A 20,639-nucleotide genomic window follows, 5' to 3' on the forward strand; every position below is an offset into this window, starting at 1 on the left:
AGAAACAAGTGTTTCCTTCCTTTTCAGTTTCTCTGGATTAGGCATGCTGTTTTTCACTTGCTACTGAATAGCCTAAGTAAAGAAAAAGTATTTTTTATTAGCATGGAATTTATCGTTCATCTTTATATTGTTCAATGGCAGTTTTAAAAGCAAATATACCAGTTTTCAAATGCCAAATGCTATGTGGAATCACTGAAATTGCTGAATTTGTATTTTGTAGTTCATCATGCATATGTCTTTCTCTCTTTAAAAACCAGTGAACTCTGCACCCAGCTATCTCATCTGTTCTCAATTTTACATACATTCTACCCACACTCTACTGTCAGCTTACTGATGAGTGAGAATAAATGAAATAGAAAAGAAACTGGTTATCCTTTCCCTTTTATTTTCTTACTCAGCATAACTGATTACCTAATATAAGGGAATAAAACCACTAAGAAAGGAGATAATACTGTACTTCAGTCATTGAAGTTATGCCACTGAGCATGAATGGAGCTGGAAGGGATTAAGCTGAGGACAATAAGTTGGGAGGAGAAAAGAAGTTCCTGATTGTGTCCCTTATATGTGGAATAGAGAGTAGGAATAGAGAGTAAACAAAACAAAGGGTAAGACAAAGACAAACTTTAAAACCTTCCCTGAACACTAACTGTAGACTGAGTCATCCAGAGGCGAAGTGGCAGGGGAGGTGTGAGAACAGGGTGAGAGAGCACAGTTGACTATGGGGGAGAATTATGGTGGTTGGTGTTGGGAGCACTAAGGTGACTGCACATGAGGGAGGAAATACTATATTCTAAAACTCTAACAAGGATGTAAACCAAGGGTACTTCAATAAAAAATATATTAAAGGAAAATACATACACACACACACAAAAAAAACCCACAAAAAAACAGAAAGCCAAATTATGCCACTGTTCCTTTTCAATTTAGCAGCAGCAAGTCCTGGTTCCAGTGGAAAATAGAGCCTCAGGAGCTGTTAGAGCCTTAATTTCCTCAAATCACAGACATAACATTCAATTTGTTTCCCCTTTAAGTGTCACTGAAGTCCAGCCACAGGAATGCTCTCCTCATGGGATATCTCCCCTGGTATATGGGAATGAGGGGGCAAGAAAGAGTGACACGTGTATTATATATTTCTCCTCTGCTGTACATGTTCTCCACTGCCTATCAGCCTTCACTTACAGAACATAAGTTAAAAGATAAAACTGTAATGAATTTCAAGGCAGGAATAGAAAAACGTTAAACCAGAGTCCTCCTTAATACAAGGTCTTGAGTGACTGCCTGGGTGACCCACCCATGATGACAGAGAACGTCTCTTACTCACCTTTCATAATTTAGCCCAGTTAAAGCTGTGTGAATCCCAGAATTGCCCTCATTTCTTTATTTCTGTATTAATACATATGTGCTACTATACAAATATTAGCCCCTCATATGGTTGACTAGTATTTTACTTATTTGCTGCTTCATCCTTGAATTAGATACTCATATTTCTATCCTAATGTTGACATTGCAGAAATTATTTAGCACATTGTAGATGCTTAAAAATATTGCATGAATGAGAAGCTGTAAAGATGAAAGCATTGATGACGTTTTAAAGTAAACAGAACATCTTCCTTCTTTCCTCCCAATTTTATTGAGATATAATCGGCATACCACTCTGTATGTTTAAGATATACAGCCTGATGACTGCACATAGATATGCTATGAAATGTTTATCACTATAAGTTTAGTTAACATCCATCTCCTCATATAGTCACACAAAATATGTTTCCCTCATGATGAGAACTTTTAGGATTTATTCCTTTTTCCTTAATATTGCTTCAGTATGATTTACCACACAAAGTTATTTGAAAAATTGCAACATTTATCTTAATGTTTACATTAGATCTCTAAGAGAAGATTCTTTTTTTCCCTCCTCCTTTGCTTACACTCCTGTAACCCTTGCTGCTTCCTCTGCCTCTGGACCTCAGAAGCCTAATTTTGTTCATTGGTATTTGCTAGTTTTTAAAATATTTTTACTGTCTCAAATCAATTGCTACATAAATATCCAATGTTTGCTGTTATCATTTTGACTTACTTTCCTACGCATAAATCTCTTGAACTTTTTCTCTTTTGCTGTAAATGACTGAAAAGTATTTTCCCTTATGACTGAAAAGTATTCCATTGTGTGGATACACCACATCTTTTCTCCATTTTGTGGTTGTGACTCCTTTATTACATATTAAATTATGATATTGGGTCTCCCTGTTGGCACAATAGGTTAAGCACAGCACTCTGAAGCAATCCACAGCCTCTGCAGCATGAGTTCAATCCCCAGCCGGCCAGGGAGCAAACCACATGGCGCAGCACACCTCTCCTGCCTCACCCACTACTCCCCTCGGCAATGTACTTTGGTCAGTCTGCCTGTTCTGTTCCCCTGATGAATCCTGATGAATCCTCTCACCCCCTGCATCTTTGGCCTGTACCCTAGCTATTGTATCTGTAAATAAATAAATCTTTTAAAAAATAAATGAATAATTAAATAAATAATGATATTCCTACATTTATTTCTGTATTGATGTTGTAACCCACCACTTTTCTGTATTCATTTACTGTTTCTATTTTTTTTTTTTTCGGTGGAATCTTAAGGTTTTTCTGTATACCATATAATACCATTGGCAAATAAAGGTACTTTTTCTTATTTTTCAATTGGAATTCCTTATATTTCAATTGGAATTTAAAGTTATAAATTCCTAGAATAAATCCCACTTGATTATGACATAGAATCCTTGTCATATATTGGTGAATTCTATTTGCTGGTGTTGTGTTGAAGATTTTCACATCAATGTTTATCAGAGATACTGGTCTATAGTTTTCGCATTCTGTTTTTGGTTTTGTTTAGGGTAATGTTGGCACAATAAAATGTATGAGGGGTGGGCCTCCCCGGTGGCGCAGCGGTTGAGCACCGGGTTGCGAAGTTGCCCACAGCCTCTGCAGTGCCAGTTCGATCCCCGGCTGCTCTCCGGCCACCGGAGGAGGGTCCCACATGGCATGCAGACCTCTCCTGCCGCCCGCTGCTCCCCTCAGCAGTGTGCTTCGGTCCTTCTGCCTGCTCTGTCCCCGCTCTGGCTCTGGTGAATTCTCTCACCCTCCCGCGCTTCTGACTGTACCCAGTGCTTGTATAAATAAATAAATAAAAATAAATCTTTAAAAAAAAAGTATGAGGGGAATTACTTAGTGTATTGTAGATGCATAAAAGTATTGAGTAAATGAATAACTGTGATAGAGAATTAATGATGCCTTAATGACATAATAAAGCATAAGATATTATCTTGGGTATATTTTTATAACTGTAAAATGAAAATTGTAAAAATGACAATGTCAAGGTGGCAGGACATGTATTTATGTACTGTTGAGTACTTTTAGTATGCTGAAAACATTGTATGAAAGTGGTTGTCTTGTGAAATTACAATTCCAGTAGGCACAAAGTCCTTGATTAATTTATTTGTTCATATGGACTTACAAATACCTATTGTATTTAGGGGATATCCTTGTACTTAGGGGATATCAGTGAACATAATAGATTAAATTCTCAGTTCTTAAAGAACTTACATTCCAGATTATAAGTTATTTTTTTTTCTTATTCTCTAACTGCGTTTTGTGGTGTTTACATGAGGAGAGTTTACTTCTCTGGATTTCATATTCCTTCAAGGAAGTGAAAATTCCATTTTCATGATTTTTTTTTTATTTTAACACAGTTCTGACCATTTAGTAAATATTTGGTTGAGTAATTTTACTTTTGTTAATATAAAGTAATTCCATATTTATAGAGAAAGCTAATTTTGCATATTATGGTTAATCATATAATGGTAATCATTAATAGTAACTTTTTATAGTTAAACAAAATAAAATTTTGAAGTATTATCTGGTGGTCTGCATGATAGAGATGTCTTTATATAGTTAGTTCTTACAGTTGTTTGATGAAACAAATATTTTCCCCTGTTTAGTCATCAGGCTTTTGAAGGCTAGTTTAATTGTCTCAGCATATGGATTTTCTTTAAATGACAGAACTGGACTTAAAACCCATGTATTTCTTAGTCTAGACGACATGTTGTTGGCCGAAGTACTATTATTACTGACCAATGAGGAAGTGGTTGACTGGGGCAGGCGTTGAAGCCAGTTGTCTACATCTCAAATATTTATTCATTAGCTGCTAGGTATCGTAAAATGGTTAATTTTAACTGGTAACTTCATGGAACAGACAATAATTTTAAAGCCCCTCACTCTGAATGTTGTCAGAATACTTACTTAGCTAGAGAGATAGATACACATATACATATAACCTCAAAAAAACATTTATTGAAAAACTCCTTATGTCACCTATTCTTGTCTATTGCAAATGCAGTCAATGTCAAAACCCCAGGGGCCCAGTGTGGTGCTTAAAGTCCCACAGATGGGAAGGTAATGAAACTGCCGCACAGAAGGAGCACAGCATTCAGCAGTCACTGCAGTGAGTCATGCTCATGCATCTGTGCATTGCTACACTTGTGAGATTTCTGCATGTGGACATTTCAATGTTTTGTCTTCCACTGGAAAAAACTTGACAGGCAGTGCAGTGTTTTGGAAATACATGAGCTTTTCAGCCTTTCAAGTATACCTGGATATACCTTATACCTTATACCTGGGTCCAGCTCTAATCTCAGACAATTTCAGCAGCATGGCTGTCTAAGTAGCAAGTCTTCTCTGAGCAGTAAAATGAAAGTAATAATCAAGATCCCCAATAAGATCAGAAATTATTTGTGAAACGTGCTTGACACATAATAGGTGTTCAGCAAATAGCAGCTACAATTATATGCCCCTGTCGCTCATCCTATCCAGAAACTTTTTCACTTTCCTGATTGGACAACTTGTTTTCACTTCTCACAAACCAATTCTTATCTCCACTTCTCTTTGAATCCTGGATGCCCTGCCTCTGTGTGCTAACAGCACTTTTCCCTGACTTGTGATGGCACATACCACCACCGTACATGTGTGCTCTCCTCTCCATCATTTCTCACTAGACTGTTAGCTCTTGAGGGGAAAAACAAAAACAAAAAACAAAAAAACTGATTCACACATCTGTCTACAACTCAGGAGGTTCTAGTACAATTTCTCTGGAATGTATGAATGAATGAGAAAGCTGACACCAAAAGGCAGCAGATAGGTACAGGAGTTACTTGGAGGTGGCAGAAACAAGTCCATCTCTTACTTCTCAATCTTCTGCTAAACTCATGATTAGAAAATATCATTTCTGGTAAAAACCCTGAGAAAGGATAATAGTTAAGAAAGAAAATGAAACTAAATTACATCATGTGTTCTATTTTCTTGTGCTTTTTTAACTATGGATTTATTTATTTATTTATTTGTTTGTTTGTTTGTTTATTTATTTATTTATTATACAAGCACTGGGTACAGTCAGAAGCGCGGGAGGGTGAGAGAATTCACCAGAGCCAGAGCAGGGAGCAGAGCAGGCAGAAGGACTGAAGTACACTGCTGAGGGGAGCAGCAGGCGGCAGGAGAGGTCTGTTGCTCCATGTGGGACCCTCCTCCGGTGGCCGGGGAGCAGCCGGGGATCGAACTGGTGCTGCAGAGGCTGCGGGCAGCTTCGCAACCCAGCGCTCAACCACTGCGCCACCGCAGAGGCCCCGTGTTTATTTTGTTGACAATTATTTTACTCCTGGCTTTTACTTACAAATCTTCAGAGAGTAAATAGTTTAAAGCAACTAGCTACAAGACTGTACCTAAACATTCAAATTCCTACTCTGTCAATAGGTGCCATGCATCATAGACTGATGACACACTTTGACAGTGATGTCATATTTAAAGTCACACAAAGCCCTGGAAGAATCAGGTCACTCAGGCACTGTGACACAAGACATTACTCTGTGTGTATTCCTGAATTTTACTGTAATGACAATAGGTTATAATGAAGTACTTTGGGAAGTCTTGGAATCATATGCCTAGAAGGATCAAGTAGGAAAAATGTCATTTTGTATCTGAGAAAATTTTCAATAGCAGAGATGTTCAGTAAGTGAGAAGATCAATAACTTAGCTGAGAGCAAATAGTATTAGGTACATAGGATCCAGCTTCCACTAAGAGCCATTCACTGTGCCAAAAGTTTCACAATCATTATGCAGTTTATTAAATAAAACCTATTATTTCCCTATAGATAATCCTTATTACACATAGCATTTAAATTGACCTTTATAATGACCTTCAAATGTGGGATAACATTTTGTTTCATAGAATAGATAAGAAAGGAATGCCAACAAAGGCTACATCTTTAACTCTGTTAGAGAAAGTTACTGGTGCTGGAAGAACATACTCAAACTAACCCAAACTAACAGAGGTTTGTAGTTGTTTCTAGTGTTTAGCGATTTAAAAAATTAATAGGGACTATGGTGATAGTTCATTGGTGAATTGGTGCTGAGAATTTTACGGGGACTATACCTGACAGGAAAAAGTATATATTGTATAAAAATGATGTTATATATATATATATATATATATATATATATAAATGTATATATATACACAAAAAATGGCTAAACCGATTTAAAAAATTAATAAGTATTATATTTTAATTATATTTTTAGAGAAGTTTTAGGTTCACAGTAAAAGTGAATGGAAGGTACAAAGATTTCTTTGTATCTCATGTCCCCCATGATCAGCACCCCGCACTAGAGTCATACATTGCTGCATTTGATGAATATTCATTGACACATCACTATCGCCATAGTTTACATTAGGGTTCATTCTTGGTGTTGGACATTCTGTGGGTTTTGTCAAAAGTATAATGATGTGTATCCACCATTTTGTTATTATGCAAATAGTTTTATTGCCCTATCATTCCTATATATACTACTTATTCATCCACTTTCCCCTCTCCTGGCAATCACTGACCATTTTCTCTCCATAGTTTTGCCTTTTCCGGAATCTCATGGTCAGAATTGCATAGTAACAGTCTTTCCAGAATGGCTTCTTCTCCTTATTAATAAGCACTTAAAAAGTTCCTCCAAGGCTTGTTTGTGGTTTGATAGCTTACTTCTTTGTGGTGCTGAATAATATTTTATTGTTCTGCATTACCACAGTTTATTCACAAACTGAAGGGCATCTTGGTTGCATCCACGTTTTGGAAATTGTGAGTGAAGATGATATAAACATCCTCATGAAGGTTTTTGTGTGAACGTAAATTTTCATCTCCTGTGGGTAAATACTAAGAATTGTGATAGCTATATTAGTTAGTAAAAGTTTTTAGTTTTTGTTTAAAAAAAAAACTGCCAAATTGTCTTATCAAGTGACTGCACTGTTTATATTTCTACCAGGGTTTTCCTTTTTCCAAGTCCAGGATTTGGTGTTGTTACTATCTGTAGTGGTGTCCCATTTTAATATGTAATTCTCTGGTGAGAATCCATCTATTGGATGCATGTTGAACATTTTTTAACATACATACTCTTCTATCTCTATACTTTCTTTACTGAGCAGTCTATTTAGGTCTTTGGACTGATTTTTAATCATATTTGTTTTCATTGAGTTTTTGGAGTCCTTTGGATATTTTAGATAACAGTCCTTTTATCAAAATAGTCTTTTGAAAATATTTTCTTTCACTCTATGGTTTGTCTTATGATTCTCTTGACATTATCTTTCATGGAGTAGATATTTTTAATTTTAGTGAAATTCAGCTTGCTAATTATTACGTTTGAGAGGCATGCCCTTCATATCATTTCTAAAACATTGCCATACCCCAAATCTTCTAAGTTTTCTTCTATGTTATTTTCTGGGAATTTTATGGTTTTACTTTTAAGTCATTTTGAGTTATTTTTTTGTGAAGGCTGTAAGGTCTATGTCTAGATTATTTTTTTCAGATGTGCATGTCCACTTGTTCCAGCACCATTTTTTGAAAAGAATATCTTCTTTCCATTCTATTACCTTTCCTTCTCAAAGATCAGTTGACTTTAGTCATGGAATCTTTGCCTGGACAAACCTGCTCTGTACGTTTGATTTGTTTGTTTGTTTGTTTGTTTGTTTGTTTTACTTCATCAGTAGCGCACTATCATTGTAATTACTGTAGCTTTATATTCAGTCTGGAAATCAGATAATGCCAGTTCTCCACCTATTCTGGGTTTTTTCCTCTTCATGTAAACTTTAGGATCCATTTGTCAATATCCACAAACTAACTTAGCTGATTTGGATTGGAATTTTATTGAATTCTGACATTAATTTGAAATAATAAGGCTTTTAAAATAAATTTTAGTAAAAACAAATGTGACTGGATCTTCTGTAAATGAGATATACTAGCATGAATATGCTTAGCAATTAAATAAGAAATAAATAAAATGCCTTTAATAGGGAAGATATTCTCTTCATTGCAACCATTCAAAAATAAAATTTCATATTAGAAAAGTTTGCATGATAAATTGATTCTACTTCAACAGGCTAGGGAAAATACAAGGCTGCAGGCAGTCTAAAAGAAATATATTTATGAATGCTGTACACTATTAATAATTGCTTGGCCCCCTGTGGTTTCATAGCTTCTGCCAAGTCTCGTTCATAATACTAACTCATACTGCCCAGAGTTCATGAAGGAGACTAGATTGAGGATAAAAGAAATCCTTTGGGTGAAAATTTGTAGAGATATTCATTTGCCTCAAAGATAATTGTACTTGCTAGAGATTTGATTTCGGACCTAGCAACTGTTTTGCATTTATGTTCTATCTGTTCAATTAAAGATGTTCACAAGATTAGTTGTGAAAGATATGTTGCAAAACTAAAGCCATCTGATACCAGTTTCTCAAGATCCTTTAGGTTATACTTGCAGAGGAGATGTGAGTTTTCCATAATTACTTTTCCACAAAGTAAATGTTCCCCCAGCTCTTGCCAGGTTCCTAAATAAACATCTGTCTGATAACTAAGAAGATGTTCAAGTTCCTAGACTAGACTATAATGTTGTAGGTGCATATATATGTATGTATACATATGCATATTATATATATTTATAAATTATATGTGCATACACTATCATGCTGTCATTTTATAACATTTTATTTAAAAGGATAAGTTATGACTGGATCAAGAAGATGTGGTATATATACACAATGGAATATTACTCAGCAATCAAAAAAAGATAAACTCATGCAATTTGCAGCAACGTGGAAGGAGCTGGAAGAGATGAGGCTCAGAGCAATAAGCCAGAAAGAAAAAGAAAAATACCAGATGGTCTCACTCATAGCAGGAATCTAGAAAACCTAAATAAAGGACCAGGAAAAAAGAATAACTATAATAAAGAAAAAATCAAAATCAAATATAAACCAGAGACACACTATGGGGGGGTGGGCTGGGAGAGGAAGGATTGGGGTCAAAATAAGGGGTGTGCAATTGTATGGGGAATATACAAAAAATAAATCTTAAAATAAATAAATAAATAAATGAAAGGATAAGTTATAAAACATATATAAATATGAAGTTAAATGCCAAGAATAACAACTAAGAAGCATAGGGAATACTTGCTTTGGGCAGCAGAATTGGATAATGGAGAGGAGGTGAAGACACCTCATTTTTTTATTAAAATTTTGCTCTTTCATTAAACATTTGACTTATTAGACAATACATAATATTGTTTTAATAAAAAGCTTATTTGAAATCCTAATGTATTTTCCCTGTACCATAATAATGTGTTAAGTACCTTCTGATATACAAGCTTTGGAAATCCTTGGTCTAAACTATCTTTGCTTTAGCTTAAAAAACACTAAATTACAAAACTGCATTCTATATTAGGTAGGTATAATTTGCAAAACAAAAGAGTAATAAGACATAATTGAACAATTCATTAAGGACTCTGAGATTTATTTCATTTTCATGTGCTTGGTTAATTAACAATATATAATTTATTGAACACCTGTTTTCTAGGCAACAGGCAAAGTACTTGAGATTTAGAAATCAAGCATAAGTGGGCCTGATGATGGAAAGATCTGATACCTGACTGTACTATTAAAATATTTTTAATATTACATAAATTGCTTAATCTTCAGCTTATATTTCTAAGTATGTAGAAAGGAAAGGCACAATTGAACTTCTGTGTCTACAGAATTGTTTTGAAGATCATACAAGATCATGTTTCACTTATGGGGGTAACTTTGAGTTAAATTGTCAGGTTTTTCCTTGAAATATAAGAAAAGGGGACATCACAGAGGAGAGAGATAGTGGATGGGTAAATGAATAACCACTACAGATAAGAAACAATGAATATAGTAAAGTATAACACAGTAGTAACACAGATAATTATCTGGAATTAGAACATTACTTGAAAAGAAAAAATGGGCAAGTAAAAATAAAACATGAAACTGAAGACAAGTGCTTGAGGGGGTGGGGGAGTTGGTTAAATGCTATGGTGTCACCAATAGCCAGTAAGTATGGACCAGTATGAGTCACAATAGAACATAGTCAATTTTTACTAAAATGTCATATTTTACAATTATTTGAAAATGTGCAAATAAAATTTATTATTCTGATACTGTTTTCAACTTCTAACCAATAGTTAATATTATCAGAGCTGACATAGATACTCATCTTTGGATCTAAACATGAAGATGAATTCTAATATATTGCTGCTGTGGTTGTAGATTTTCAGGTTTTTCTTGGAGTTTAGTTTCCATAAATGATAATTGAATAAGTCTATAATCCCTCTACATACTTGCTACCATAATGTATTACCTCTGGAAAGCACGGCAAGTGGGTCTTCTGTGGGGTCAGAAGAGGACTCTTCACTGTAAGGGGAGTAGGCCCTTGAATTTTCAGAGATCATATTTCAATTATTCTTTGGCAAAATGGTTTTAACCCAGTGTCAATAAAATGTACTATTAGTATTGAATTTGGAGGTCATCAAGGTGACAGACAGTAAAAACTTCAAAATAAAATGAGATGGATCCCCTCCCTCCATTCTGAGTCTTTTTGCTGCATCATTAAACATTCTCTATCACTGTGTTTATCCATTTGCACAACCAATCGATAGGACATGAAGCTTTCCACCTACTTTAATATTTCTTACATCGACTTATATTGAACAGCAGTAAAACTTCAAAATAAACAATTTCTTGGAGTTGTTTTATGTGGCTATGAGAATCGCAAAGAGATTGAAAGTTAACTCAAAGTCTAAGAAGGAAAGACAAACATCGCTCAGGATTTTTAATGCAACTGGATTCCACACATAATTTTGAAGACCTTCTTTACACTTGGCATCTTTATCATTGTTTGAAGAAATGCAAAGATAGGATTATTCAAATCAGTATAATTCATCAAATATTTATTTAATGGGTACCTACTTTGTACCAGGCATTCCTTTAGATATTAAGATGCAGATGTGATTTAAAACATATATGACTTTTGTTCAGAAAGATTATAGCTTATCTGCAATGAAAAAATTATGTGGTGGTTGCTTTGATAAGTGAAAAATACCTCACCAGGTTAAATGTGTTAAGTGGCATTAGAGATGAAAAACTAAATGTTTATGGTTTTTAATGGGGGTAATTTAAATTAGAGCAGATTATAAAGACAGAGATAAGAGTTGGGTGGGGTAATTATTTCACATAGAACTAATAGCTTGCTGGAGTGTCACGGACATTTAGGAAACAAGCTGAATTAATATTTTGATTGCTAAAGCAGAAGTTATTGGTACCTTGCCAGTATCCTGATAATTACATCTATAAACCTAGACTGTTTACTGACAAGACTTGTGATAATACACCGAGGGATTTTATTCTGACTTACCTGGACAAGCCAGGACAAATCAGGACTTCCCTGCCTACCACCAGGACAAACCAGAAGTGCCAGAGTGTTAGAATCCTAGAATCACCTCTCAACCAGTGGTGGTTATGAGTTCTCCCAGTGCCATATCTCATATCAGGACACCTAATTATCAACACAGTAAAAGGGGCAAATGATCTGGGTGAAGGTATTAGCCATCTCCTAGCCACTAAATTCATTATTCATTCAGGGTCCTAGAAGAGGCATGATTAGAAGATTGAAGATGGTGAGGTCTGGCAGGCAGTGTGATTGAACCTGTAGTATGGACACACAGTATATCAATCTTCATTTCTCATATAACATCTGCCAAAGAACATCAGCTCACAGATGACTATGTGGACACTCAGGTCAGTCATTCTCCATCTTTGGTCACAGTACTTTCACCATCGGACTTGTGAGCATGGTAGCCATGGTGAGACAGATGGAGGCTTAGCATGGTCCTATATCACAGGCTCCATCTAACCACATCGGAGTAGTTAGTATATTGCTGAATGTCTAAACTGTTATCAACATAAGCTGGTTTGAAGCTCCAGATGGTGTACCACTCTCTAGGAGACTCAGGGTGACAAGTTGATTTTTTTCACCATTTTTACTTTGGAAGGTGGTATTCTTTTCAATGTTTTGTTCTCATGGAAAGACCTATCAATTGGGTTGAAATACAAAGAGTGCTAGTGGTACTATAGTCTAAATATCTCAGGCTGACTATTTCAAAGAATATCTGAATTGCTGTTACAGGATCTCACATGTTTTAGACCAATTTTATAGAAAAGGAAATGTGACACCATTTAAATAATCATGAAATCCACTAGTTATACCATTACCCACCCACCTACCACATTTCCCAGAAGGTTCCATTCTGATAGAAGCTTGTGAATCCTTAAAGGCACAGTGTAAGTGCCACCTTTTTATTCATGCCTGTGGAGCTGGGATATATAACAGTGCTTTCTGATAGTTGGGATCCCCAGATGCAGGAAACAAGGGGATGAATTAGTACTGTCATCCATCATCACCAATCTCAGTGACCTACTTGGAAATTTGTGCTTCTCATCCCCATGAGTTTAGACTCCGCTCAATTAAGATTTCTGAATCTAATATGAGAGTCCATATACAACCGCAGTTCTATAAGTCCAAAATCTATGACTACACTGTTTATTTTAGATTCTTTAAACAAATAGATAAGGAAATATGTTACTCTACTGGCAGAATTGATCATGTGTGATGGTTAATTTTATGTATCAACTTCACTGGGCCACAGATTGCTCAGATATTTGGTCAGACATTATTTTGGGTATGTCTATAAAAACATTTTTGGATGAGATTACCATTGAATCAACTAAGTATATAGCAGATTGTCTGCTCTAACAGGAATGAGCCTCAGTTATTCAGTTGAAGAGCTAAATGTAACAAAAAAGCTGACCTTCCAACAAATAGCAGGGATCTCCTATTTCACTCCTTGAGTTTACCTTTCCTGCCTCTGTACTTGAACTGAAACACTGACTCTTCTAGGAACTTGTGCCTTCTGACTTTCAAACTAGAATTTAAACCATCAACTCTCTAGTTCTCAAGCCTTCAGATTTGGACTGTACCTATATCTTCAGCTTTCCTGGGTCCAGTTTGCTGACTGCAGGTCTTTGTTTATTCTGTTTCTCTGGGGTATCTTTACCAATGCACCTAATTATCATGAGGCCTAGACGCCTGGAACCCCAGGATTCACACGAGTTCATCTTGGTGCCCCAAGGCTAGGGCTAAACTTGTTGGAAAGGAACTAATACAAAATAAGCTCTACATGAGAATATTGGGAACCCTCAGTTATTTTAAGTCTTTTGTTTTATTTAGAAATTGTGTCTGGCCAGTCTCTTAAAGAATCATTTATAAGACAGAGTGGAAATAATGTGAAGTTCTGTGGGTCTTTCAAGGAGTAAATTGAAACAAATGTTATTCCTGTCCCACCCATAACCCCACCACACTATGACCCTAATGTTGATACTATAGCTCTCTGCCAGATACATTTTTTCAGGAAAGATTCTTTCCATCTCCTGTAGTTTTGTTAAAATATTCTATCCTGGCAACTCGCAATGTACTCTTCAAGCATAAGGTTGAACTTGTTATTCTCCTAATGAAAATTGATTGAGGGATAGGGCAACACACAAACTAAGCTGGGTTCTTCCTGAATGTGGGATATGTAGGGCCCTCGCAGGAGTACAATAGACAAATGACAGGAAGAGACAGAAAGATACAGAACTAAGCCAGATAGCACTCTATGATAGCTTGACATTATGCAGAAAATAATAACATGTAGGGCCTCCCTGGTGGTGCAGGGCTTAAGACACAACCTATGAAGCAATCCTCAGCAACTGCAGCATGCATTCAATTCCTGGCCAGCCAGGGAGCTACCCACATGTCCCAGCAGACCTCTCCTGACTCGCCCGCTGCTCCCCTCAGCAGTATATTTCGTCAGTCTGCCTGTTCTGTTCCCCACTCTGTCTCGGGTGAATCTTCTCACTAACCCCCCTACAACTCTGGGCTGTACCCCAGCTCTCGTATGCATAAATAAATCTTAAAAAAAAGAAAATAATAACATGTATATCCTAATTTATTTTTCCATCAATTGTAACTGTTAAAAAATACTTGATATTGTAAATGAAACATGTTAATGACTCAAAAGTGGCCAGACTTCAGAGTCAAACATAGAAGTTCATGTGTTTGTTTTTTTTAAAGATTTATTTTTTCATACAAGAACTGAGGTACAGACCAGAGGTGTGGGGGGTGAACAGTCAGATCCAGATCCACTGAAATACACTGCTGAGGGGAGCAGCGGGTGAGACCGGTGAGGTCTGCCATGCCGTGTGGGTATCTCACCAGCTGTCTGGGTTCAAGCCAACACTGCAGAGGCTGCGGAAAACTTGACAGCACTGCTCTTAACCACCTGGCCGTCAGGGAGACCCTGCATTTCCTCTTTGAAAAAGTGTCTTTTTAGCTCTTCTGTGCATTTTTTTTTTGACTGAATTGCTTCCTCATTTTTGTTAATTTTTTTTTAAGATTTATTTATTTATTTATACAAGCACTGGGTACAGTCAGAAGTGCTGGAGGGTGAGAGAATTCACCAGAGCCAGAGAGGGGAGCAGAGAAGGCAGAAGTACACTGCTGAGGGGAGCAGCGGGCGGCAGGAGAGGTCTATGTGCCATGTGGGACCCTCCTCCAGTGGCCGGGGAGCAGCCGGGAATCGAACCAGAGCTGTAGAGGCTGCGGGGCAGCTTCGCAACCCAGCGCTCAACCGCTGCACCACCGGGGATGCCCTGTTTTTGTTAATTTATGTGAGCTCTTTGTGGATCTTTGTATGGAGTGTGCCCCAATCCATAGGGTGTCTCTTTGTTTTGCCTATTGTCTTTTTTGCTGTACAAAAGCTTTTTAGTTTGATGCAATCCCAGTTGTTTATTTTCTCCTCCCTGTCTTTGCTTCTGTAGATGAGTCCACAAAGATGTTGCTGAGGTACATGTCATGGAGTGTGTCCGATGCTAAAGAAGGAGAATGGAAGTATCACATTCCCAGACTTCAAACTATGCTATAAGACATAATAATTAAAACAGAATGGCACTGGAAGAATAGAAACACATAGATCAATGGAGTCGAATTGAAAACCCAGAGATAAAGACACATGTACATGGACAACTAATCTATGACAAAGCGTTAGGGGAAAAAGGATGTCCTAAAGCTAATTCCATACAGGCTTTGTGGACTCCACCCCCACTCCAGGCCAAAGCCATCAAGACACTGGGAACTCCAAATCCCATCATCACCAAAGGGAAGGGAGGGGTTAAGCAGCCAGGTTTGGTATAAAGCCAGACACGTGGGCTTTGGGAAGCCCCCATTTTTGGCTCGCCGCCAGCTCGCAGCATCTGGCCAGCTCTGAGAGTGCCTTTGGGTTTCCATGTCGGTGGATCAGGTAGGACGCATTAAAGACTTTATTTCCCTATTTTCTCCCTGAGTTGTACATTTCCTCAATTCACTTTCCCTTGTAAATAAACCTTTCATTAACCTTTTGTGTGTGCCTTTAGTGGAATATTAATAAGTCACTTTTAAGTGGGAGGGTGAGGACCCCCAGCCAGGCAACCAGTTTTATATCAGGGCTGCTCTGTAACAAAAGGAGCAAAGAATATGCAATGGAACAGAAGTCCATGCTTTAACCGTCAGTACCAGGAAACAAAAAGTAGAGGAAATTCCAGTGACTTAAAGTCACTTGTTGTATTTTTTTTTTACCTTTTATCTCAGTTTTCTTTCTATTTTCTATTTTTTTAGTGTATTTATTCTTTATATCATTCTTCCTTTTTGTACAATGAATGTTTTATCCTCTCAGGTGATTCTTAACTTTTATAGTCATATAGTTCCTCAGAGTTGCATTTGTGTAATCCTACTGTTCATCTCACATAATCATCATTCTTTCCAAGATCTTTATTATATTCTATGATTCATTTCTTCTTAATCTTTAAATGATCTTCTCACCATAAGCACCTATTTTTATGCATGGATTTACTTGCTTCTACATTCAAGTGAAATCATTTATTTTTAAATACATACAGAAATACTAATGTATCTACTTATGCAAACTATTTTACTTAAACAATAACACAAATGGCATTTTGTTATAAATCTCACTCTGCTTACTTTTTGTAATTCACCCAGTGTATATAATTGTATTGTCAATCTAGTTCAAATGTTGTTAGTATTAAAGCATTAATATGCTTTTATCCAGTCTGTTCTTAATGTTTCCGATTGCTTACTACCAACACAAACACCAAGAAGCACACCCTCACAATGTGCTCATGAACCTGAGAAAGGGCTTGTCTGGTACATAACCTGAAGTACATATGCTGAATTATAAATTATACACAGGTTAATCACTTATGTACCAAATGTTCATTTGTGAAGTGACTAGAACTATTTTATATTTCTGTAGGCAATATGTGAAGTTTCCTGTGAATCCGCATCCTAGTTGGCATTTAATAGTCAACAGTTTTATAAATTTACTAATCTGGAGAGCGTAAGTGGTACTTACTTGCTTTTATTTGCATTTTTTAATGGTTAGTGAAATTAAATTTTTTTTTTGTACTAACAACCATTTCTGAATCTCTTTTTTCTAACTTCTCAAACATTGACTTTGCTTCTCTTTATTTGGGATCTTTTGTCTTTTATTGAAGTAGAGCAGTTCTTTATATATTCTAGATATTAGAATTTTAGGTGAGTTTAAATACATTTTTAATACTTTCATTGATTTGACTTGTCTAATATCTTTATTTGTTGTAGATATTTTGAAGATAATTCATTAATTTTAATTTAAAGTACATAAATTTTGGTGTTATTATGTATACTATTTTGGTCTTACTTGAGAAAGATGTCCTAAAAGGGTTATATGTATGTTGTCTAGATTAACTTCAAAGCTTTATCCCTCACAATTAGGGTTATAATTCATACAGAGCCTATTATTATATGTAATGTGAATTAAATCCTGCTGATGATTTCCTCAACATCATGTAGTAAATACTGTTTCTCAATCAGTGATGAAAATGATATCATAAAAATAGCTTAGCTGTTTATCAATTTGTATTTTCATATTTAAATTTAAGAGTATTTCTTTAAAGTTTCCCCATAAGAACCCACTGAAATTTTGTTGGTTGTGGTATTGAATCTATTTTTTATTATTTCTTGGCAAAAAAATAACAAAAAGGAAGGAAACTAATGTTTATTCATTATACACCTCCATATTGTAAGTTATAATTGTATTGGAATGAGATAGAAATGAACTATTAAAAATAGAAAATAATATCCACCACTACTAGAAATAAATGGCATACAAATGAAAGACATAAATCATTTTCACTTTTGGTAATTAAGTTTGTTATAATATTAATAGCAATATAGCAATATAATAACAATTTAACAGCTTTTCTGGAGTAGACTTTGTCAAGACTTTTAAAATCTAAAAGTGTCTTCAGACTTGAGACAAATAAATACCTATTTTCCAAAATTTAACACCTCCTTTATGATCATTTCACATTGTATAATTATTTTCCCCATTTAAATTACAAATACCAGGGAAAGTCTTATACCAAATGCCATTCATGTTACTAGACAGGAATACTAAAATATCCACTATGTCTCCTGAGCATAACTAAAATGAACATATGATTTAATTGATGAAACATCTTGTTGTGAAGTTGGTGTCAGTGAGCTTCCATGTGGCCCCATTTGTAAATTCAAGTTTGTAATCTGGCTGCCCAAGAACAAGGGCCCAAGAGCTACAATAGTGCCATCATTGAAGACTCAGTATCAATATGATCATTCTTTATAATGTTTTTCAATTTGATGTTTTAAAATATCATAACTTTAAAATTTGTATTTCATTTTCATTATTGAACTTGTGTTGTAGAGATAGTACATTTGAGCAGTGGTCAGGACATGCACATACCCTACATAGACACAGAAAATATTCTGGGAACACTTAAGAAAATGATTATAATTTACTGCACATTCTTTAATATTATAGTGGAGTCAGAAACATAAATAGACTCAAAGCAAAAACAATCACCTTCATGATTATTGCAGTACTAGCTTATATTCCTTATAGAGAACCTTATCTCACATGAACAGCAAACCAGAAAAAAAGGTATGAATAGTTTAGGGAATAAGATTTTTCTTTTAAAAAAGCATTTTTAGCAATATAATTTGTGTAGCGGGTGTATCCTACACTCTTTTTATTTTTTATTTTTTTTAAATGTTTGGAATAACTTTTCTTCCCCCCCCCCAAAGATTTATTTATTTATTTATACAAGCACTGGGTACAGTCAGAAGCGCAGGAGAGTGAGAGAATTCACCAGAACCAGAGCGGGGAGCAGAGCAGGCAGAAGGACCGAGGTACACTGCTGAGGGGAGCAGCGTGCGGCAGGAGAGGTCTGCGCGCCATGTGGGACCCTCCTCCGGTGGCCGGGGAGCAGCCGGGGATCAAACTCGTGCTGCAGAGGCCGCAGGCAGCTTCACAACCCAGCGCTCAACCGCTGCACCACCGGGGAGGCCCTATATCCTATACTCTTTACTGTGAATATATTCTAGCTAACTGTATCTAGCTAATATAGTCTATCTAACTATCAGTTTAATAGTATGATTTACCAAGAACATGAGTGTGGGTAAGTGAAGCAAATACACATTTCAAAGTGTGAAAACTATACTCATGAAATTAAATAGATACTTAAACAAATGCTAAAATATAAAATTTGATTTAAAAATTCTAGTTAATCTAATCTACAGGGAATTTTTGCCACTTAATAGGCAAGAAATTCCAACACCATGATATTGAATCCTTTCAAGTACTACTTAGTTTTTTTTTTTACCATGTAACTATTTTTATTTATTTAAAACCCCATTTGTATCAGTTTATTTTATTAATAGCATTCTCAAATTTATGAAATAGTATAATTCTACAGAAAGCAATTACAAGACCCAGGTTGATAAAATTGTCTGAAAGTTTCTGCACACTTTACATCACTTCTAGAATTATTGCTTTCAATTGCTCATCTAAACAGATCTAAATAGGAACTCCATAGAGGAAGCCAAGGTCATTTTTGACTCATGGTCTCTCCAAGATAATGACTTTATTAAAAACATATATGTACTTTTGGGCCTCCCTGGTGGGCAGTGGTTGAGTGCTGGGTTGTGAAGCTTCCTGCAGCCTCTGCAGTCCCAGTTTGATCCCCAGCCGCCGGTCGAGGGTCCCACATGGCGCGCAGACCTCTCTTGCGGCACGCTACTCCCCTCAGCAGTGTACTTCGTCAGTTTGCCTGTTCTGTTCCCTACTCTGGCTCTGGTGAATTCTGTCACCCTCTCGTGCTTCTGACTGTACCCAGTGCTTGTATGAATAAATAAATTAAAAAAAAAAGAAATATTAAAAAAAAAAGAAAAAAAAACATATATGTACTTTTACCAATCCTGCACAAAATGATTCTGTGGAAGCAAAGTTTACCAGCTTTTTTCTTGGCTTGAAAAGTATTAATGGGGCCTCCCCGGTGGCGCAGTGGTTGAGCGCTGGGTTGCGAAGCTGCCCGTGGCCTCTGCAGCGCAGGTTCCATCCACGGCTGCTCCCAGACCACCAGAGGAGGGTCCCACATGGTGCGCAGACCTCTCCTGCCGCCCGCTGCTCCCCTCAGCAGTGTACTTCGGTCCTTCTGCCTCTCTGCTCCCGCTCTGGCTCTGGTGAATTCTCTCACCCTCCTGCAGTTCTGACTGTACCCAGTGTGTGTATAAACAAACAAACAAACAAATAAGTAATACATGCCTCTTTAAAAAAAATTTTAAAAAAAGTATTAATGAATGCAATGTTTCATTCCAAACTCTTAATTCAGATTATCAGACATAATGAAAGTGTTTGGTCAGTGATCAAACTTGATTATAAACTCCTAAGACTTAGACTATAAAACGAACAGGGTATCAAACATATTCACAACTATGCTGTAAAAAAGGTTTAGTTATTGCAACATGGCGGCGAGGAGACGCTGCGAGTAAGATCTCCCATTAAAAAAAGTTAATAGGGGGCCTCCCCGGTGGCGCAGCGGTTGAGCGCTGGGTTGCGAAGCTACCTGCGGCCTCTGCGGCGCCGGTTCGATCCCCGGCTGCTCCCCGGCCACCGGAGGAGGGTCCCACATGGTGTGCAGACCTCTCCTGCCGCCCGCTGCTCCCCTCAGCAGTGTGCTTCGGTCCTTCTGCCTGCTCTGCTCCCTGCTCTGGCTCTGGTGAGTTCTCTCACCCTCCCGCGCTTCTGACTGTACCCAGTGCATGT

The sequence above is a fragment of the Talpa europaea genome (genome assembly GCF_964194135.1).
Source record: "Talpa europaea genome assembly, chromosome: 12".
In the NCBI taxonomy this organism is placed as follows: domain Eukaryota; kingdom Metazoa; phylum Chordata; class Mammalia; order Eulipotyphla; family Talpidae; genus Talpa; species Talpa europaea.